Source organism: Oncorhynchus masou, chromosome 31, assembly GCF_036934945.1.
Source record: "Oncorhynchus masou masou isolate Uvic2021 chromosome 31, UVic_Omas_1.1, whole genome shotgun sequence".
Classification (NCBI taxonomy): domain Eukaryota; kingdom Metazoa; phylum Chordata; class Actinopteri; order Salmoniformes; family Salmonidae; genus Oncorhynchus; species Oncorhynchus masou.
The window spans coordinates 47,666,232-47,689,850 of record NC_088242.1 but is presented as its reverse complement, the minus strand read 5'-3'; the positions used below and the strand labels follow the sequence as shown (position 1 = coordinate 47,689,850).

The 23,619-nt window shown below is 44.8% G+C and overlaps 1 protein-coding gene across 4 annotated transcripts in view; it reads left to right on the top strand.

The window, feature by feature from the left end:
* Window positions 1–23,619, top strand: part of LOC135524034 (reelin-like) — a 298,396-nt gene that overhangs the window by 113,698 nt on the left and 161,079 nt on the right. The gene's annotated exons all lie outside the window — the stretch shown is intronic.

Below are 23,619 nucleotides of genomic sequence, written 5' to 3'. Positions count from 1 at the left end.
TTCTGCTTGGGTTTCAACCCTGCGTTTTGTGTTCATGTTTGTTTGGTCTTCTTCCCTGTGCCCTTACACGGCATGTCGTAATTTGGGTAAAGTAAAAACCCATATTACGTATTCCTGCGTCTGTCTCCCAGATCCTTCATACCGACGTGACATGTGAATACCTGTAATAGCCTAACCTGCGTCCTTCACAAGGCTAGAGCTGAGGTGCCTCTCCCATGCATTACTATGAAGCCAGTAACAATTTTATGTGCAATATTGTATGAGTGTTCCTGGTGACAGATTGCCATCAGACAGACAGACTGAGTGATGTAGTGTTGTGACGTTACTGTGGAGGAAATTAGTTTGCTGTGTGGCTGTAAATTATACTGCTTAGGGAGAGGAGAGGCCTTGGAGACATGGAGAGGAAGCGCGAGAGAGAGAGAGAGAGAGAGAGAGAGAGAGAGAGAGAGAGAGAGAGAGAGAGAGGGCTCAAGATGGGGTAGTTGTACTCACACAGAGTAGCCAGTCTGCAACCCAGTCTGCCCCAGACATCTGTGTGAATTAGTGTGTGTGTGTGCATACTCAGTGTGTAGGAAAAGGTCCAGGGGGTATGTGTGTAGGTGTGTGCTTTCTCTAATATAAGATAAAATAAGGCAGGCAATAAAATCAGCCAGGTCACCCATGATACAAGTCAGTATTCGACATCCATCCATGTCTGAGGACATTGGGAGATGATGTAGAAACTGACCACTAGAGGCAACAGTGAGCGCTGTCGCATTCAATTAAGTTTTTGTTTTGCTAGGGTGTTGTGGACTGGTATGGTGGGTGGGCGTAAGCATCTGCCTCTGATGTACCTCTGATTCCAAAGGTTGTAAGTTTGAATCAAGTGATATAAAAACTTTTTTACGTTTTATGCCTAAACTAAACCTTAACCCTTACCTAAACCATTCTGAGTTTATGCTTAATACAGCAAATGAAAGAAACTTCTTCTTAGTCTACCCATCATGTCCGATTTCAAAAAGGCTTATTAACAGCAAAAGCACAACATATGATTATGTTAGGTCATAGCCAAGTCAAAAAAATTCACATCCAAAAAGCAGAAATATAGATCAAATGAATTACTAACCTTTGATGATCTTCATCAGATGACAGTCATAGGACATCATGTTACACAATACATGTATGTTTTGTTCGATAATGTGCATATTCATATCCAGAAATCTCAGTTTACATTGGCGCGTTACGTACAGTAATGTTGTGATTCATAAACATTGAAAAGATACAAGTGTTATTCACAGAATTAAAGATGGACTTCTCCTTAATGGAACCGCTGTGTCAGAGTTCAAAAAAACTTTACGGAAAAAGCATAATCTGAGAACGGCGCCAGAGAAATATCCGCCATTTTGGAGTCAACGGAAGTTAGAAATAACACCATAAATATTCACTTACCTTTGTTGATCTTCATCAGAAGGCACTCCCAGGAATCCCAGTTTGACAATAAATGACTGATTTGTTCCATAAAGTTCCATAAAGTCCATCATTTATGTCCAAATAGCCACTTGTTGTTAGCGTGTTCAGCCCAGTAATCCATCTTCATGAGGCGCAGGCACTTCGTCCAGACAAAAACTCAATGTTCTGTTACAGTCCTTTAGAAAAATGTCAAACGATGCATGGAATCAATCTGTAGGATGTTTTTAACATAAAACATCAATAATGTTCCAACTAGATTTCCTAGATCTGAAGAAAATCACTGGAACGAGAGGTAACTCTTTCGGGAGCACGCGTCACGAGCCTGAGACACTCTGCCAGACCACTGACTCAAACAGGTCTCATGAGCCCCTCCTTTAAAGTAGAATCCTCATTCAAGTTTCTAAAGACGGTTGACATCTAGTGGAAGCCCTAGGAAGTGCAACTTTATCCATATCCCACTGTGTTTTTGGTAGGCCAAGCTTTGAAAAACTATAAACCTCAGATTTCCCACTTCCAGGTTGGATTTTTCTCAGGTTTTCGCCTGCCATATGAGTTCTGTTATACTCATAGACATCATTCAAACAGTTTTAGAAACTTAAGTGTGATGGCATGCTGTGAGCCTTACTCCCAAAGTGCTCCTCCAGGGAGAGGGGTGTGAGTATGTGTGATGGCATGCTGTGAACCTTACTCCCAAAGTGCTCCTCCAATGTAGAGGGGTGTGAGTATGTGTGATGGCATGCTGTGAGCCTTACTCCCAAAGTGCTCCTCCGGGGAGAGGGGTGTGGGTATGTGTGATGGCATGCTGTGAGCCTTACTCCCAAAGTGCTCCTGCTGTGTGCATGCTTGCTTTTATATAAGTGTTTATATTTAAAGTGTGTGTGTGTGTTATACTCCTACGACTCTTTCATGCTATTGCTTGTGTCTGTGTCCTATTACCGTTAAATTTACGACCGCGGAAATGTTTTTAATGACCTGTCAAACAAGCCCCAGTAATGGCTGCAATGGGGTCAATGGAATCCATTGTCTTTTCGTTGCATCAATATAAATGCTAAAGCTTTGTCTGCGATTTAACGCACCCGTCTCGACACTTACATGAGATGAAAGAGAACTCCATTTTGATGGGTGTTCATTTTTTGTGGAATTGAAAAAAGTAATAATTTAATACATTTTAATGTTAACAATTAGATGCACTGAAATGAAAACATCTCCCGAAAATGAACACGAGTGATCTTATGTCTGATCTCAACAATATAAAGTATGTTTAGATAGATGTAATCTAGAGCCAAGCGTGTTGATTTTGAATCAGAGTGTATCCTGCTATTGACACACTTGTAAAAAAAAAACTTGTATTTTTATTTTATTTCACCTTTATTTAACCAGGTAAGCTAGTTGAGAACAAGTTCTCATTTATAACTGCGACCTGGCCAAGATAAAGCAAAGCAGTGCAACAAAAACAATAACACATTGTTACACATGGGATAAACAAACTTACAGTCAATAACACAATAGAAAATCTGTATACAGTGTGTGCAAATGAAGTAGGGAGGTAAGGCAATAAATAGGCCATAGTGGCAAAGTAATTACAATTTAGCTATTAACACTGGATTGATAGATGTGCATATGAGGATGTGCAGGTATAAATACTGGTATAAATACTGGTGTGCAAAAGAGCAGAAAAAAACAAATATGGGGATGAGGTAGGTAGTTGTTTGGGTGGGCTATTTACAGATGGGCTGTGTACAGCTGCAGCATTCGGTAAGCTGCTCTGACAGCAGATGCTTGAAGTTAGTGATTTTTGCAATTCGTTCCAGTCATTGCAGCAGAGAACTGGAAGAAAAGGTGGCCAAAGTAGGTGTTGGCTTTGGGGATGACCAGTGAAATATACATGCTGGAGCGCGTGCTACGGGTGGGTGTTGCTATGGTGGCCAGTGAGCTGAGATAAGGCGGAGCTTTACCTAGCAAAGACTTATAGATGACCTGGAGCCAGGGGGTTTGGCGACAAATATGTAGCGAGGACCAGCCAACAAGAGCATACATGTTGCAATGGTGGGTAGTATATGGGGCTTTGGTGACAAAACGGATAGCACTGTGATAGACTGCATCCAATTTGCTGAGTACAGTGTTGGAGGCTATTTTCTAATTGCCAAAGTCAAGGATCGGCAGGATAGTCAATTTTACGAGGGTATGTTTGGCAGCATGAGTGATGGAGGTTTTGTTGCCAAATATGAAGCCGATTCTAGATTTAATTTTGGATTGGAGCTGCTTAATCTGAGTCTTGCCAGACACCTAGATATTTGTAGTTGTCCACATATTCTAGGTCAGAACCGTCCAGAGTAGTGATGCTGGACGGGCGGGCAGGTGCGGGCAGCGATCGGTTGAAGAGCATGCATTTAGTTTTACTAGCGTTTAAGAGCAGCTGGAGGCCATGGAAGGAGTGTTGTATGGCATTGAAGCTCGTTTGGAGGTTTGTTAACACAGTGTCCAAAGAAGGGCCAGATGTATACAGAGTGGTGTCATCTGCGTAGAGGTGGATCAAAGAATTACCCGCAGCAAGAGCAACAACATTGATATATACAGAAAAAAAAGAGTCAGCCCAAGAATTGAACCCTGCGGCACCCCCATAGAGACTGCCAGAGGTCCGGACAACAGGCCCTCCGATTTGACACACTGAACTATCTGAGAAGTAGATAGTGAACCAGGCGAGGCAGTTATTAGAGAAACCAAGGCTGTTGAGTCTATTGATAAGAATATGGTGATTGACAGAGTTGAAAGCCTTGGCCAGGTCGATAAAGATGGCTGCACAGTATTGTATTTTTTATCGATCGTGGTTATGATAGGGGGGTTGCAACAATGGTAGCGGATAATTTTAGGAAGAGAGTGTCCAGATTGTCTAGCCCAGCTGATTTGTAGGGATCCAGATTATGAAGCTCTTTCAGGATATCAGCTGTCTGGATTTCGGTGAAGGAGAAGCTGGGGGGGCTTGAGCCAGTTGCTGGAGGGGTGCAGAGCTGTTGGCCGGGGTTGGGTAGCCAGGTGGAAAGCATGGCCAGCCGTAGGGTGATGCTTATTGACATTCTCGATTACCGTGGATTTATCGGTGGTGACACTGTTTCCTAGCCTCAGTGTAGGGGACAGCTGAGAGGAGGTGCTCTTATTCTCCATGGACTGTACAATGTCCCTAAACCTTTTAGAATTAATTCTGCAGGATGCAAATTTCTGCTTGAAAAAGCTAGTCTTAGCTTTCCTAACTGACTGTGTTCATGACTTCCCTGAAATATTCGAAGCAAGTGCAGTGCGCCACAAGATGTTTTTGTGCTGGTCAAGGCAGTCAAGTCTGGAGTGAAACAAGCGCTATATCTGTTCTTAGTTCAATTTTTTTTTAAACGGGCATGCTTATTTAAGATGGTGAGAAAGGCCCTTTTGAAAAACAATCAGGCATCCTCTACTGCCAGGATGAGGTCAATACCCTTCCAGGATACCCGGGCCAGGTCGATTAGAAAGGCCTGCTCGCTGAAGTGTTTTAGGGAGTGTTTGACAGTGATGAGGGACCACTGACCCATAACGGATGCAGGCAATGAGGCAGTGATCGCTGAGATCCTGTTTGAAATCAGCAGAGGTGTATTTAGAGGGCAAGTTGATCAGGATGATATCTATGAGGGTGCCCATGTTTTCGGATTTGAGGTTGTACCAGCTAGGTTCCTTGATAATTTGTGTGAGTATGAGGGCATCTAGCTTAGATTGTAGGACGGCAGGGGTGTTAAGCATGTCCCAGTGTAGGTCACCTAACAGTACGAGCTCGGACAATAGATGGGGGGAAATCAATTCACAGGGCACAGCTTGGAGCTGAGGGGGGTCTATAACAAGCAGTAACAGTGAGAGACTTATTTCTGGAGAGATGGATTTTTAAAAGTAGTAGCTCGAACTGTTTGGGTATAGATCTGGATAGTAGAACATAACTCTGCAGGCTGTCTCTGCAGTAGATTGCAACTCCGCCCCCTTTAGCAGTTCGATCTTGATGGAAAATGTTGTAATTGGGGATGGAAATGTCAGAATTTTTGGTGTACTTCCTAATCCAGGATTCAGACACGGTTAGGACAGCAGGGTTGGTGGAGTGTGCTAAAGCAATGAATAAAGCAAACTTAGAGAGGAGGTTTCTGATGTTAACATGTATGAACCCAAGGCTTTCCAGGTTGTTGAATTATGCAACAGAACGTGAACACAACAGTAATTAATGAGGAAGTCGAGACAGTCTAGGCCTTCCTGCACTAAGGAAGTTTTTGTGGTTGAAGCCCTGTCCCACCCCTTTATGTTCATATTTTCATAAATGCAAATACACCAAGTGTATTTCTGCAAATGAGGCATATATAATTTTCTAACACAATTTTAAAATAAATTCCTGACACTATTACAAAATATATATGAGTGCGTTCTAAGAAAATAAACTGTGACATTCACGTCAAAATCCAAGTAAAATGTTTTATGTGCTGTATTGATGTGCAATATTTAATTAACAATTCCAACACTTTGGAGTATCTTCATCCATTGTCCAATTCTTGCATTTATTAAAATTGTTATTAAACCTATTAACAATTTTGATGCTGAGTCGGATGGAACCTTCAGTCATTGATGGATGTCTCATTTGGAGCGCTCTGTTTATATTCTCCTTAATTTGCATGTCAGGAGGTATTTGTGGGGCGTGTTGGTGCCTGAGAGAGAAGATCAGCCAAACACACACACACACACTGTGACAAAGTGCACCTCTTAACAGCCACTCCACACACCTAGATTAAAAAATAAATAACTGATTAAAAATCAGGGGTGACACACACAGGCACACTTTCACTTCCTCTCCTTCACACACACACACACACACACACACACACACACACACACACACACACACACACACACACACACACACACACACACACACACACACACACACACACACGTGTTTGTCTTGTTAGTGCTAAATGAAAAGAAATGGATCATATTTTGTGCTGATGATGCTTCTGCCATCTGTTCTCTGCTGCAGTCTGGGCTGGGCTGTGTGAGCACGGTGCTCGGTGAAACATGGTACTATGTCGTTCACTTTTTGAGAGCATGGTGTTAGGAAAGCCAAGGTTGAGGGTTCAATTCTCTAATTCAAATTGCACTTCTGGTTGTCAGATATATAAATAAGTCCATTACCAATATTTGGATCATAATTTTTGAGAGCAGAATGTTAATAATTTCTTTAAACCGTCAAAGGTCATATAGGTTATTGTGAGAGGTGGCCTGTTTAACCCTGAGACCTCATCTCCTGAGGCATTAACCAATCATATTGATTTCCTGCCTCGGTTAAGCCAATCAGTGAAGTCCCCCCTGCAGTCAGTTTAACATAACATCATTAAATACTTACATTAAATAATTTAAATGATCTTCCCTCCTCATCAATAAAACACTGTTTAATTCAAGATTGTTTGATGAACCCTGCAGTTACCCCAGACACCATGGTCAAATCAATAGTCCCCCTGCACTGCTCAGTTGTTATCCCCACACTCTGACTCCACACATTAACCATGCTTCTGTCTATTGTCTCATCTCACACCTGCTGTTAGAGTCTAGATCATTATCAACTCCCGATGAAATAGAAATGAGATTTTAAAAAGTATCTGTTTACTTGAATTAAACAGACACTAGAAAATGAAATGGGGCCATCATCTAGGGAGAGAGGGGTTGTGATTGGTCGACATCTCTTTCTCTGTGGCCACAAACCACATGTGGTCACAGAGAAGGAGATGTCGACCAATCACAACCCCCTGGTTTGTGGCCCCACAATAGTTTTTACCGTTTGATTGACAACCCAGATTGTCACGATCGTCGTAAGAAGCGGACCAAAGCGAAGCATGGTATGAATGCATCATTTAATAGATGACGAAAAACACGAAGTAAACTGTACAAAAACAATAAACGACCGTGACGCTATAATGAGAACTGTGCTGACACAAGCAACTAACATAGACAATCACCCACAAACAAACAGTGAAACCCAGGCTACCTAAGTATGATTCTCAATCAGAGACAACTAATGACACCTGCCTCTGATTGAGAACCATACTAGGCCGAAACATAGAAATCCCAAAATCATAGAAAAACAAACATAGACTGCCCACCCCAACTCACGCCCTGACCATACTAAATGATGACAAAACAACAGAAATAAAGGTCAGAACGTGACACAGATACCACAAATCATCACAAGTGCAGTTTTTCTGCTAGCCGTGTAAAGATAGGTAGACTAACCCCTCTCCCCTTCCTTTGTCCCAATTAGTCTCTAAATGATAGCTCTCTAAGGAACAAATAACATTTTCTGATGCTCATTTTTTCACATTAGTTCTCCTCTCCTTTCTAATGGCATCACCGATGAGGTGAAAACAAAATGGAAACATGCATGTATCAACAATTCCATTGTTAATAGAGTGAAGCTCCTCCACTCCTCCTGATCCTGTACGAACAAGCAGGTGATTTGCCAACCATGTCCCAGAGAGCCTTAGTCGTTAGAGTGTTGGGCCAGTATGGGCCAAGTTGACAAGGTAAAAATCTGTCGTTCTGCCACTGAACAAGGCAGTTAACCCACTGTTCCCCAGTAGGCCGTCATTGTAATTAAGAATTTGTTCTGAACTGACTTGCCTAGTTAAAAAATAAATTAAGATGTGCACGTGCAGCAATACATTTTATGGGCCTAATAGTATAAATACATAATCCCTTCAATAGGATCTCTGTGGGCCTAGCCGAAAATATTTGTCATTTAACTTTTAAAATATATTACCTTTTATTGTGGTATAAACACAACCAATCATGATGTTTTCATCTGATTGTCAAACAATCACTACAAAGGGCTCCTTTACTAGGCTGTGAGTGCGCGTTCATCCACTCACAACATATATCCAGTCTCCAAACAGGGCTGAATGGAAAGAAACACCTGTTACACAAAACACCAAAAAATGGCAGACATTTGCCCACTGCTGTCCACGCGTATCTCTGTATTTTTTTCTCCCCAGGCGAAGATCGAGTCATGCGTTCTTCGAAACATGACCCGCTTCTTAACACCCACCTGCTTAACCCGGAAGCCAGCCGCACCAACGTGTCAGAGGAAACACCATTCACCTGACAATTGAGGTCAGCCTGCAGGCGCCCAGCCCGCCACAAGATGCCACTGGAGCGCGATGAGCCAAATAAAGCTCCCTGGCCAAACCCTCCCCTAAGCTGTAAGACGCTGGGCCAATTGTGCACCGCCCTATATGACTCTCGATCACTACCGGTTGTGATACAACCCGGAATTGAACCCACTGCAATGCAGTGCCTTAGACCGCTGCGCCACTCGGGAGGAAACGTCCCTTCTCTCTTCTCACCACCTATATACACTGAGGGTGTCATGTACCCCAAAACTCTCTGAGGGGCACAAATTATGTGAGGATGGATAAGGGATGGTCCAAAGTGGGAGAATTTAGCATTTTTCAAACAGCTGAAAAGGCTTTTTCCTGCAATCTAGAGCTATACTCATTATGCTTAATTCTTTGTAAAAGATATGTTTATTTTTCTGCATAAAAAGCATACCTCGAGCTGTCTGCATCCTATAGCTATTTTAAAGAAACTAAATATGCTTCTCTGCATCTCTGCTTAAATATGGGTAAAGGAATGTGAGTCTTATTCAGTACATTTAGAAATTGCTTGCTTTTCTAAAGTCTACCTGCCTTGCCAGCAGGCATAACAGCTAATATATTTAAACAATCTCTTACTTTATTGATAGCCTGTAATGGATCCTTGGTAGCTGGTTATGATGTTGAGAGATTGGGAACCTATCTGGGCTAGTTAAAGCCAACTTCATAAAATTGCTAGGTGGATAGTAATATTACAGTGAGAGAGAATATATATATACCGTATATACAGTGCCTTCGGAAAGTTTACAGACCCCTTGGCTTTTTCCACATTTTGTTGTATTACAGCCTTATTCTAAAAGCAATTACATGTATTTGTTTTCAGCAATTTCACACACAATACTCTATAATGACAAAGCAAAAACAGGTTTTTTGATTTTTGTGTTCTTGGGGATCTTCAATGACGAGACGGGATTGTGTCGAGGCACAGATCTGGTGAAGGGTACCAAAAAATTTCTGCAGCATTGAATGTCCCCAAGAACAAAATGGCCTCCATTATTCTAAACGGAAGAAGTTTGGAACCACCAAGACTCTTCCTAGAGTTGGCCGCCTGCCCAAACAGACCGATCGAGGGAGTAGGGCCTTGTCAACTGTGGAACCTTATATAGACAGGTGTGTGACTTTCATGTCCAATCAATTGAAGTTACCACAGGGATGATCGATGGAAACAGGATGCAATGGAAACAGGAGCTCAATTTAGAGTCTAGTAGCAAAGAGTCTGAATGCTTACGTAAATAAGGTATTTCTGTTTTTTCTAAAATCTTAAAACTGGTTTTTGCTTTGTGATTATGGGTTATTGTCATTATGGGTTATTAAAGGGAATATTTGCATAACCTTTGTGGAGGTTGTGGAGCACTGTGCTATGCTGTGTTGCTGTCATGTCTTGTTAGTTAGTGCAACCTGACTGTGTTTCTGTTTAGTAAATATTAAAGAGGCTTGTTCCTACATCCCCACCCGCTGTTCATCACCACACATCATTTATTCATGAAAATACCACACACACATGCCTACACACACACACGTACAAGTCCAAATGAATGTTTAACCAATTTAGATGTCTGAATAAGATTAAGTGTGTGGTCTCTCCCCACAATCACCCCAGCAACATGGATTCATTATTAATGAATGAGGGGTTGTATTCATTATTCATGAGAAGAGATGAATGATGTAAATACTTTGACACCCATAAAAACCACAGTCTCTATGGGGGGGGGGGGGCAAAAGGGAGAGAGAGTGAGGTGGGGTGGCAAGGAGTTTAGGAGGAGAGATGGAGTGGAAGAGGTTCGCAGGAGAAGAAGTGCCTCTCCTCTCCTCCGCTCCTCTCCACTCCACTCCTCTGCTCTCCTCCTCTCCTCTGGTCTCTGCTTCTCTCCTCCCCTCTTCTCCGCTTCTCTCCACTCCCCTCCTCTCCTCTCTCCACTTCTCTCCTCTGCTCTCCTCTCTCCTCCTCTCCACTGCCCTCCTCTTCTCTCTGTCGTGCTGCATGGTGTTGTGTCTTGTTGTGCTATGCCATGCCATCTTGACAGAGTGTGTTGGGGGAGAAAAGAGGAGTCTGTCCTGGAGATTGCTGTGTCGTCTTGTGGAGTGACAGTGACAAATGGAGTTTCCAGACAGCCCTGCTACAATTGTTTCATTTAGAGAACAGCGATAATATGTCTCACTGATGCAATCCCTACTAGACTGAGGAAGTATTTCAGTGGGTCTTTCATTTTGACCGCAATTACCTCTCTGACAAGCCCAGAGTGTTTATGTTTTTGTGTGTTCGCGTGCATGCATATCAATTTGGATCAGCGCCAGAGTTGTAATGTTTTCAGTAATGTCTTCATTTGGCCCAGGGAGGATTAATTTGGGACATGATTGGAAGCTATTACATCTTGTAAATAGCCAGTACGGATTAGTTTAAAGACACACAATCACACACACACGCGCACGCGCACACACACACACACACACACACACACACACACACACACACACACACACACACACACACACACACACACACACACACACACACACACGCAGTAGATTTGATGGGCCTGCTGTGATACTGCAGTACAATATAGGTACATGCTGACTTAGCTAGGCAATAAAATGGCTGACCAGGAAATAGACCACCACTGGGATATTTATGGCTTCATGTCTTTCATGACTTTGACCTCGATAGCCCTGCGATTGATTTTTACAAGACTTGACACATTTGACTTGATTTTCTATCAGGTCCTGGTATTGCTTCCAAAACACTCTTAGTGTGGACATCATTTTTTACTGGGATTTAAAACAGAATCTTTTACCACCTCTGGCTCTTAGATTCAGTAACTAAGAGTTAGTATATACATGATAAAACAGCTTGATAGACAGATACTGTATAAACAAAAGTATCTGGACACGCCTTCAAATTAGTGGATTCGGCTATTTCAGCCACACCCGTTGCTGACAGGTGAATAAAATCAAACACAGCCATGCAATCTCCATAGACAAACATTGGCAGTAGAAGGGCCTTACTGAAGAGATCAGTGACTTTCAACCTTGGCACCATCATAGGATGTCGCCTTTCCAACAAGTCAGTCCATCAGATTTCTGCCCCGCTAGAGCTTCCCCTGTCAACTGTAGGTGATATGATTTGAAGTGGAAACTTCTAGGAGCAACAACAGCTCAGCCGCGAAGTGGTAGGCCACACAAGCTCACAGAACAGGGCCGCAGAGTGCTGAAGAGCATAGCTCAAGCAAATCGTCTGTCCTCGATTGCAACACTCACTACCGAGTTCCAAGCTGCCTCTGGAAGCAAAGTCAGCACAAGAACTGTTAATCGGGAGTTTCATGAAATGGGTTCCATGACCAAACAGCCACACACAAGCCTAAGATTACCATATGCAATGCCAAGCGTCGGCTGGAGTGGTGTAAAGCTCTGCACCATTGGACTCTGAAGCAGTAAAAACGTATTCTCTGGAGTGATGAATCACGCTTTGCCATCTGGTAGTCCAACAGATGAATCTGGGTCGGCGGATGCCAGGAGAACGGTACCTGCCCCAATGCATAGTGGCAACTGTAAAGTTTGGTGGAGGAAGAATAAACGTCTGGGACTGTTTTTCATGGTTCGGATTAAGTATCTTAGTTCCAGTGAAGGGAAATCTTAACAATACAGCATACAATGACGTTCTAGATGATTCTGTGCTTCCAACTTTGTGGCAACAGTTTGCGAAGGCCCTTTCTTGTTTCACCATGGCAATGCCCCAGTGAACAAAGTGAGTTTCATACAGAAATAGTTTGTCGAGTTCGGTGTGGAAGAACTTGACTAGCCTGCACAGAGCGCTGACCTCAACCCCATCTATGAATTGGAACACTGACTGTGAGCCAAGCCTAATCACCCAACATTAGCACCAGACCTCACTACTGCTTGTGGCTGAATGGAAGCAAGACCCCGCAGCAATGTTCCAACATCTACTGGAAAGCATTCCCAGAAGGGGGGATACTGTTATAGAAGTAAAGGGGGACCAACTCCATATCAATGGCCATGATCTTGGAATGAGTTGTACGACGAGCAGGTGTCCACATAATTTTGGTCATGCAGTGTACTTTAATCTCAGTATCTGTGATACCAACAATTGATTGCCCATAAGGATGTTGTCAAGCTGGATCTTGTTAAGGGCATTTGATATGTTTGTGTGCATGTGTTTGTATCAGTGTCTTTCCTGGGGGGTACTCATTTACGAGAAGCAGGTCAGGTCACCACCCTATGACTCATCGTGACATCATGTATCTCTTTACACTGTAGTCTCTATGCCACGTCCAGCTCTCTGGTGTGTCATTCTCTACTCCAGCTGCTGCTGTCTTATACCAACGTGTGAGCTGTATTGCATTGTCTTATACCACATCTCTGCTCTGTCTGGTCATTTGGCCTACTGTCTTACACCACTTATCTGGGAGCGAGAACTCGGCTGACTTTTGAGCAACAGAGGTTAGAATGAACTGTATTAACTGTATTTAAGATACAATTATAGCGAAAGTAAAAGTGTTTTAGTTTAGTTAACATGCAAGGGTGTACAGTACAAGTGCTGACACATAATAAAGACCTGGACAATAGACATTTTAGTTGCTGTACCTCTTGACGAGATGCATCTGAAGTCCCATGGACCTCATGCCTTTGTTGTACTTAGGGAATCTCCTCGCCTTGTGGTATAAAACCTTAAGAGCATTACTGTCCAAAATGCCAAAACACAAAGCACTCCAATAACACTTTTTACAGATTGTAGACTATATTTTAGAGCAACCCTTACAAAGTACATACAGTATCTCCAACATGTCAGCAAAGCACTCAAACAACCAACCCATTTAAGCTCTCACCAACAGTCGAAAAGCATTGATTTCCTATTTTTTTTTTATTCGTCTGATGCTGTTGGCGGTAGGTGCACCCGATTCAGCTGCTCAGTGCCCTGGGTAGGCAAAGTTTTCCCATTTTGAACCATTTCATGTGTCTGAAGGTACACACTCTGCCTTCCCGGCAGGCCCGGAAAGCAAATCAAGTGCACTATAGGCCTACTGCGGGCCAATCGGATGGCTCAGAATACCGTGTCTGCAAGTAACGTAGATGGCGTAAAAGAAACCTACAGGAAATGTAATACTGTGAGATAAAACGTTTAAAACCATGACTAGAGAGAGACTGTCGACAAATACAGCAAAGAAAGAGCTGCTGTTTTAATGAGTAAGTTCGTGTTTAAGTTGTTACTCAGCACTGTCAACACTTTTACAAGCCATAAAATGTGCGTTCTTCTTACTTCCACTCGTGCTTCAACCAGCAGTGCAGCTGCAATGAAGTAAGACCGTGTATCGATAGATTTGAGTTATTATTCGCGACTTGGATCTGTTTTTATATTGAGAAATATTCAACTTTCTCTGTTCATAGGATTAAATATAATAATTTGTGCATGAGGCAGAAATAATGCGGTGAACTCGAGTTTTACAATAAGCTGGAAGACTGTGTCCCTTTTTGGCAGGGAGAGCGTAGCGATGATGAGAGACAGACCATCAGTCTGCTGCTCTCTTAGTCTCTCTCCTGAGATTGACCATCAGATGCAGGCATCATCAGCCCAGTAAAAAATAAAAAGCTAATTATTTAAATGAATGATCACTCAGCTATGCCTCACAAGTAATACAACAACTGATCTGTAATTGCCTACCTAAACTTTTTAAATATATATATTTTGAAATTGTCCCACAACAATGCATTTGCAGGTGTCATTCAAACAAAGCCAGTATGTGGTGATTTTATTTTTTATTTATTTAACCTTTAACTAGGCACAGCAAATAAAATGATAATGTGATAATGTGTTGGGCCTACAACATACTGATGTAACGTATATGCAGGGAGTTTGGAAACAGCTGCAGAAGGCGAGTTTAATAATAATAAACATGAAGATAATACAAAACAGCAGATGCGTACTGAACGTAACCAAAACCAATACTGCCTGATGACTGAGGCAACTGAGGGCTATATGAAGGGAGAGGAATCAGTGTGGTGAGGAAGTCCATGTGTGCTTAACGATGGGGAGCAGGTGTGAAATGATGGTTGCAAGGTGTGCACAACGTGGATTGCCAGGACCGATGGTTAGTAGACCGGTGACGTCAATCCCCGGAGGGAGCAGGAGTAGGTGTGACAATACCCCTAAACAATATGTTACCACATTGACCCTCTGGAGGACCTTGAAGGGCCCCACAAACCTGGGGCTCAGCTTCTGGCAGGACAGGCGGAGCTGGAGTTTCTTGGTGAAGAGCCAGACGTGATCACCAGGATGGAACACGGGAGCCTCACTGCGGTGGTGGTCCGCCTGATCCTTCGGACGGTGTGCTGGTGGCTCACGTGGGTAGCCTTCCACACCTTCTCTATACTCCAGAACCGCCCATCCACTGCAGGGGCTTCGGTCTGGCTCGGAGTCTACGGAGCCAGGGCCGGCTGATATCTCAGGATGCACTTGAAGGGAGTCAGCCCGGTAGAGGAGTGACGAAGTGAGTTCTGGGCGTATTCCGCCAGGCAAGGAACCGGGCCCACTCCCCCTGCCGGGCCTGGCAGTGACTCCTTAGGAACCTCCCCAGTTCCTGGTTGGTCCTCTCCACCTGCCCATTAGACTGAGGCCAGAACCCATATGTGAGACTGACCGTGGCCCCCAGCTTCTTCATAAAGGCTTTCCAGACCTGTAAAGTGAATTGGGGACCACGGTCGGAAACTAAATCCTCAGAAAGGCCATCGTGCCGGAAGACCTGCTGTACTTCAGCGACCTGGAATGTGATAGACAGACCAGAGAGAGAGAGGGATAAAATAGGTACTCCAACATCCTAGGCCCCAGCCAGGTTATGAAGTTGGAGCCACGGGAAGCCGAGGATTACTTTGTGTACGGTGATGATAAGGAAGGCTTTCCTGGTCCTTGGGTCCCACGGTGAGGGTGACGTGCATAATTGTGCTGGATCCCAATGGATGCATATTCAGGGCTTAAACAGGAAAAGGAGAGGAGAACGGAAATGAAGTTGCCTCATCCCTGAATGTGAGGGCCTGGTCGATAAAGTACCCAATGGCACCGGTGTCCACTAGAACTGTAGAGATCAAACTTGAGGGACAGCCAGCCATAGGAATCATAAAGGGTTTGGCGGAGAATGAAGGTAATTGAATACTCACGCCTACCCTGGGAGACGGAAGGTCACGGGGCCACTCCTCTGCTCTAGTGAACTCTGGGTTGGGGCACACCAGACACCACTAAAGCTGGTGCCCCTCCTGGCCGCAATTGGGACAGAGCCAGCTGTCTCCATCGACGCTGCTCTGCAGCAGAGAGGTGTGTGGTCCCTACATCCATGAGTTCGGGCTCTGCCTCAGGACAGCCAAAGGAGGGAGGTGAGTGGCGACGTAGACACTGGCGAGCTCGAAGAAGGTGGATAGCCATTGGACGCGATGTTGTCATCCCGACATGCCAACTCGGTCTGGACCTCTTTGCACAGTCCACTGTGGAATAGAGTGCAGATTGCCAGGACCGGTGGTTAGTAGACCGGCGACGTCAAGCGCCGGATGGAGGGAAGGTTGGTGATCACTGCTTTAGATCCTCTCCACATCTGGATAAATAATAGATATCTGTACCACTGGAACACATTGTGTATGAAGCATGGCACGCCACTCTCCTGCAAGCAATTTAGCTATCCCCTTCTTTCTTTTACCACCAAATGTTTGCATATAGGTTATTGGTAAAGTTACCAGGTTGTTAGCTAGCTAGCCAGCCAACAAGGTATAGCTTGAACAAATGTTTAGCTGTCCAGTCTGCAAGTCAGCCTAGTTTTAGAACGGCCCTCGGTATAGTTTATGAATGTAAAATGTGGCAAAAACAAATTTTGCACCGGTAGTATGGGTTATAACTTCAGAAACAAGCTGTTTTCTCCGTGGAAAAGAGGGAGACTTGTCAAAACCTGGCTATGGTATATACCGTGGAGAAACTGGGAGAGTTATGAGAGACTACAAATCCAAAGACAGCCTACTTCTTTATACTCGAGGGGAGAGAGACAAACAGCTAGACTGCTGTTTTACTATTAAACTCAATGCTATTGTTTTTATTTCGTAAATCAGTTTGTGTTTCTTAACCAGTCAACGACAAGCTAACTAGAAGGTTGGTGACTGGTTAGCTATGGGGAAGTAAGAGAGTCGATGTGTATGATCGGAGCCGGAGCGAAGCCTGCCTGCCCACACTCATCGCTCCCCCACAACTCACCAGCTGATGTTGCTTGTGTGTACCCTGTGTGGGTCATCATTCCCACTGCTGAACAGAAGAGAACCCTCTCTGCACTGCACATCTAGTGCTGCTAATATTCTGCTTATCATAGTAGCCTATTCAGTCCAAGTGCAAAAACAAGTCACAAGTCATAAAAATTGGGGCTCCAGTCAGACTGCCTGCTACGTACCGACGAGCCTGCCGTTTCTACTTGTAGTTTTGCCCTGCTCGTCATCAGAATTGGCCCAACTAAAACAACAAAGCTGCATAAAAAAAATCTAGAGCAACGCTTTACATTTTTACCTCTTGCTAAGGAGTTTGGTGCTTGAATTTAGGATTTTTTTGATAGGTTTGATAATGTGCACTTGATAGGGCATCTTTTGACCAATGGGTAAAATAAGTGTAGATAATCCTCTAAGAAAACCAATGGTCCAAAACGTCATGTCTCTATCATAATCTGTTGAGTTTTTACCCTTGTAGGATGGCAAGAATTAGGGTTACTAAAACAATGGAGGCCAGAGTAAAAAAAAAATGCATTGTGTTAGTTAGGCTGGATTCTGGTGCAAGACTGCAAGATTTGTGTAGCATGCTGACACCCTGGAACAAAGCTACTGACTGGTGCGATACACGAGACCACACAAGACCAGAAAACATCTACAGCAGGGATCACCATCTAGATTCAGCCCAAAGCTGATTGTTTTCTTGAGAGGATGGTCAGGGGGCTAGAAGCTAATTGCAAATTATGTGTAGACTTAAGAAGCCCAAACACACAAAATATTTGACAAAGCAAATTGCATTTTCAATATAATCACAAATACAGAGCCTTCAGAAAGTATTCCCACCCCTTGACTTTTTCCACATTTTGTTGTGTTACAGCCTGAATTTAAAATGGATTCAATTGAGATTTTGTGTCACTAAATCTACACACAATACCGCATAAATGTTTACAAATGATTGAAAAATGAAAAGCCGAAATTTATTCAGTCAATAAATATTCTAACATTTGGTTATAGCAAGCCTAAATAAAATCAGGATTACAAATGTGCTTAAGTTGGACAGTTGGACTCACTCTGTCTGCAATAATAGTGTGATACATTATTTTTTTTAAATGAAAACCCAATCTCTGTACTCCCCACTTACAATTATCTGTAAGGTCCCTAAGGAGAGCAGTGAATTTCAAGCACAGATTTAAGCACAAAGACCAGGGAGATATTCCAATCAAATCAAATCAAATCACATTTATTTATATAGCCCTTCGTACATCAGCTGATATCTCAAAGTGCTAAAACCCCAAACAGCAAGCAATGCAGGTGTAGAAGCACGGTGGTTAGGAAAAACTCCCTAGAAAGGCCAAAACCTAGGAAGAAACCTAGAGAGGAACCAGGCTATGTGGGGTGGCCAGTCCTCTTCTGGCTTTGCCGGGTAGAGATTATAACAGAACATGGCCAAGATGTTCAAATGTTCATAAATGACCAGCATGGTCGAATAATAATAAGGCAGAACAGTTGAAACTGGAGCAGCAGCACGGCCAGGTGGACTGGGGAGAGCAAGGAGTCATCATGTCAGGTAGTCCTGGGGCATGGTCCTAGGGCTCAGGTCCTCCAAGAGAGATAAAGAAAGAGAATTAGAGAGAGCATATGTGGGGTGGCCAGTCCTCTTCTGGCTGTGCCGGGTGGAGATCATAACAGAACATGGCCAAGATGTTCATAAATGACCAGCATGGTCGAATAATACTAAGGTAGAACAGTTGAAACTGGAGCAGCAGCACGGCCAGGTGGACTGGGGAGAGCAAGGAGTCATCATGTCAGGTAGTCCTGGGGCATGGTCCTAGGGCTCAGGTCCTCCGAGAGAGAGAAGGAGAGAATTAGAGAATGCACACTTAGATTCACACAGGACACCGAATTGGACAGGAGAAGTACTCCAGATATTAACAAACTGACCCCAGCCCCCCGACACATAAACTACTGCAGCATAAATACTGGAGGCTGAGACAGGAGGGGTCAGGAGACACTGTGGCCCCACCCGAGGACACCCCCGAACAGGGCCAAACAGGAAGGATATAACCCCACCCACTTTGCCAAAGCACAGCCCCCACACCACTAGAGGGATATCTTCAACCACCAACTTACCATCCTGAGACAAAGCTCAGTATAGCCCGCAAAGATCTCCGCCATGGCACAACCCAAGGGGGGTGCCAACCCAGACAGGATGACCACATCAGTGAATCAACCCACTCAGGTGATGCACCCCTTCCAGGGACGGCATGAGAGATCCCCAGTAAGCCAGTGACTCAGCCCCTGTAATAGGGTTAGAGGCAGAGAATCCCAGTGGAAAGAGGGGAACCGGCCAGGCAGAGACAGCAAGGGTGGTTCGTTGCTCCAGAGCCTTTCCGTTCACCTTCCCACTCCTGGGCCAGACTACGCTCAATCATATGACCCACTGAAGAGATGAGTCTTCAGTAAAGACTTAAAGGTTGAGACCGAGTTTGCGTCTCTGACATGGGTAGGCAGACCGTTCCATAAAAATGGAGCTCTATAGGAGAAAGCCCTGCCTCCAGCTGTTTGCTTAGAAATTCTAGGGACAATTAGGAGGCCTGCGTCTTGTAACCGTAGCGTACGTGTAGGTATGTACGGCAGGACCAAATCAGAGAGATAGGTAGGAGCAAGCCCATGTAATGCTTTGTAGGTTAGCAGTAAAACCTTGAAATCAGCCCTTGCTTTGACAGGAAGCCAGTGTAGGGAGGCTAGCACTGGAGTAATATGATCAAATTTTTTGGTTCTAGTCAGGATTCTAGCAGCCGTATTTAGCACTAACTGAAGTTTATTTAGTGCTTTATCCGGGTAGCCGGAAAGGAGAGCATTGCAGTAGTCTAACCTAGAAGTGACAAAAGCATGGATTAATTTTTCTGCATCATTTTTGGACAGAAAGTTTCTGATTTTTGCAATGTTACGTAGATGGTTCACAAAGAAGGGCACCCATTGGCAGATGGTAAAAAATAAGAAAAGACATTGATTATCCCTTTGAGCATGGTGCAATTATTTATTACACTTTTGATGGAAACTACAAAGATACATGCACCCTTCATAACTAGGTTGTCAGAGAGGAAGGAAACCGCTCAGGGAGGCCAATGGTGATTTCAAAACAGTGACAGAGTTTAATGGCTGTGATAGGAGATAACTGAGGATGGACCAACACCATTGTAGTTACTCCACAATACTACAGTATACAGTATTGTACAGAATTGTACAGAACTACAGTATTGTACAGAATTGAAATATTCCAAAACATGCAACATGTTTGCAGTAAGCCACTAAATAAATTAACTTTTTGTTCTGAATACAAACCGTGATGTTTGGGGCAAACCACCACAACATATTACTAAGTATCACTCTTCATATTTTCAAGCATGGTGGTGGCTACATCAAGTTATGGTCATCAGTAAGGATTAGGGAGTTTTTTTAGGACACAAATAAAAGGAATAGAGCTAAGCACAGGCCACATCCCAACAGACACTGGGAAACAAATGCATCTTTCAGCAGGACAATAACCTAAAACACAAGTATATACACTGGAGTTGCTTAGCAAGACGACATTGAATGTTCCAGAGTGGCTAAAGTTTTGTTAAAGTTAGTAGTTAAAGTTAAAGTAGTTAAAGTTTTGACTTAAATCGGATTGAAAATCTATGAAAATGAAATCATTGAAAATGGCTGTCAAGTAATGATCAACAACTAACTTGACTTAGCTTGAATTATTTTTTTAATAATAATGGAATAATTTTGTACAATCCAGGTGTGCAAAGCTCTTAGGTCATTCTAACATGTATTGACTACTTATCTAATCAAGATATATTCGTGTTTTATTTTCCATTCATTATAAAAATCTTGTTAACTTTTTTTATTTATTATTTATTATTTTTAGCGTTGACAAAAAAAATGGCTATTAAATTCAAAACGTGGTCTAGGGTTGTGAATATTTTCAAAAGGGACTATATCTCTCTATTACACATGGGAATACCTTGGAACAGATTTCCAAAATCAAAATCAATTTGAGCTGATTTGCTGGTGTCTTTAATATCGAACAATAAAGATATCAGAATACGAACTTTCAAAGTCGTCAGAAATTTGATTTTTCCTGTGTTTCATATATATTTCCACACTGAGTGTCACGCCTTGGTCTTAGTATTTTGTGTTTTAGTTAATTAGTTAGTCAGGCCAGGGTGTGACATGGGTTTATTGTTTGTTGTATTCTTAGTGGGGTTTTTTAGTTATTGGGATTGTAGCTGATTAGGGGTGTGTGTTACATAGGTTTGGCTGCCTGAGGCGGTTCTCAATCAGAGTCAGGTGATTCTCGTTGTCTCTGATTGGGAACCGTATTTAGGTAGCCTGGGGTTCGCTTTGTATTTCGTGGGTGATTGTTCCTGTCTCTGTGTTAGTGTTCACCAGTCAGGCTGTAATAGGTTTCACGTTCCGTTTTGTTGTTTTGTATTTATTAGTTATTTCATGTATAGTTTCGTTATTTGTTTCACTAATAAACATGAGTAACCAACACGCTGCATTTCGGTCCGACTCTATTTCGACAAACGAAGAACGGTGTTACAGAATCACCCACCACACTCGGACCGAGCAGCGTGTTAACAGGCAGGAGCTACACGAGAGGCAACAGAAGCAGCTTCAGTGGGAGAGGCTACACCATTTGGAGAATTGGACATGGGAGGAGGAACTGGACGGAAAAGGACCCTGGGCTCAGCCTGGTGAATATCGCCGCCCCAAGGAGGAATTAGAAGCGGCTAAAGCGGAGAGGCGCTGGTATGAGGAGGCAGCACGGCGACGTGGATGGAAACCCGGGAATCAGCCCCAAAAAATTCTTGGGGGGGGCTATCAGGGAGTATGGCTGCGTCAGGTAGGAGACCTGCGCAAACTCCCTGTGCTTATCGGGGGCTAGAGAGACCGGGCAGGCACCGTGTTATGCAGTGGTGCTCACGGTGTCCCCAGTGCGGGTGCATAGCCCGGTGCGGTATATTTCAGCTCCGCATATCGGCCGGGCTAGATTGAGCATCGAGCCAAATGCCATGAAGCCGGCTCTACGCATCTGGTCCCCAGTGCGTCTCCTTGGGCCGGCTTACATGGCACCAGCCTTGCGCTCGGTGTCTCCGGTTCGCCTACATAGCCCAGTGCGGGCTATTTCTCCTCGCAGCACTGGCAGGGCAACCGAGAGTATTCAACCAGGTAAGGTTGGGCAGGCTCGGTGCTCAAGAGCTCCAGTGCGCCTGCGCGGTCCGGTCTGTCCAGTACCACCTCCACACCCCAGCCCTCCGGTAGCAGCTCCCCGCACTAGGCTTCCTGTGCGTGTCCTCAGCCCAATACCACCAGTGCCAGCACCACACATCAGGCCAACAGTGCGCCTCGCCTCTCCTGCCCTGTCGGAGCCTTTCTCCTCTCCAGCGCTGCCGGAGCCTCCTGCCTGTTCGGAGCAGCCTGAGCTGCTAGTCTGCATGGAGCAGCTAGAGCTGCCAGTCTGCAAGGAGCTGCCAGTCTGCATGGGGCAGCCAGAGCTGTCAGTCTGTTCGGAGCAGCCTGAGCTGCTAGTCTGCATGGAGCAGCTAGAGCTGCCAGTCTGCAAGGAACTGCCAGTCTGCATGGAGCAGCCAGAACTGCCAGTCTGCAAGGAGCTGCCAGTCTGCATGGAGCAGCCAGAGCTGCCAGTCTGCATGGAGCAGCCAGAGCTGCCAGTCTGTTCGGAGCAGCCTGAGCTGCTAGTCTGCATGGAGCAGCTAGACCTGCCATTCTGCAAGGAGCTGCCAGTCTGCATGGAGCAGCTAGAGCTGCCAGTCTGCAAGGAGCTGCCAGTCTGCATGGAGCAGCCAGAGCTGCCAGTCTGCATGGAGCAGCCAGAGCTGCCAGTCTGCATGGAGCAGCCAGAGCTGCCAGTCTGCATGGAGCAGCCAGAGCTGCCAGTCTGCATGGAGCAGCTAGAGCTGCCAGTCTGCAAGGAGCTGCCAGTCTGCATGGAGCAGCCAGAGCTGCCAGTCTGCATGGAGCAGCTAGAGCTGCCAGTCTGCAAGGAGCTGCCAGTCTGCAAGGAGCTGCCAGTCTGCATGGAGCAGCTAGAGCTGCCAGTCTGCAAGGAGCTGCCAGTCTGCAAGGAGCTGCCAGTCTGCATGGAGCAGCTAGAGCTGCCAGTCTGCAAGGAGCTGCCAGTCTGCATGGAGCAGCCAGAGCCGTCAGTCAGCATGAAGCAGCCAGAGCCGTCAGTCTGCCAGGATCTGCCAGTCAGCCAGACTCTTCCAGATCTGCCAGTCAGCCAGACTCTTCCAGATCTGCCAGTCAGCCAGACTCTTCAAGATCTGCCAGTCAGCCAGACTCTTCCAGATCTGCCAGTCAGCCAGACTCTTCCAGATCTGCCAGTCAGCCAGACTCTTCCAGATCTGCCAGTCAGCCAGACTCTTCCAGATCTGCCAGTCAGCCAGACTCTTCCAGATCTGCCAGTCAACCAGACTCTTCCAGATCTGCCAGTCAACCAGACTCTTCCAGATCCGCCAGTCAGCCAGGATCCGCCAGTCAGCCAGGATCTGCCAGATCTGCTAGTCAGCCAGAATCCGCCAGTCGGCCAGGATCTGCCAGTCAGCCAGGATCCGCCAGTCAGCCAGGATCTGCCAGATCTGCTAGTCAGCCAGGATCCGCCAGTCAGCCAGGATCCGCCAGTCAGCCAGGATCCGCCAGTCAGCCAGGA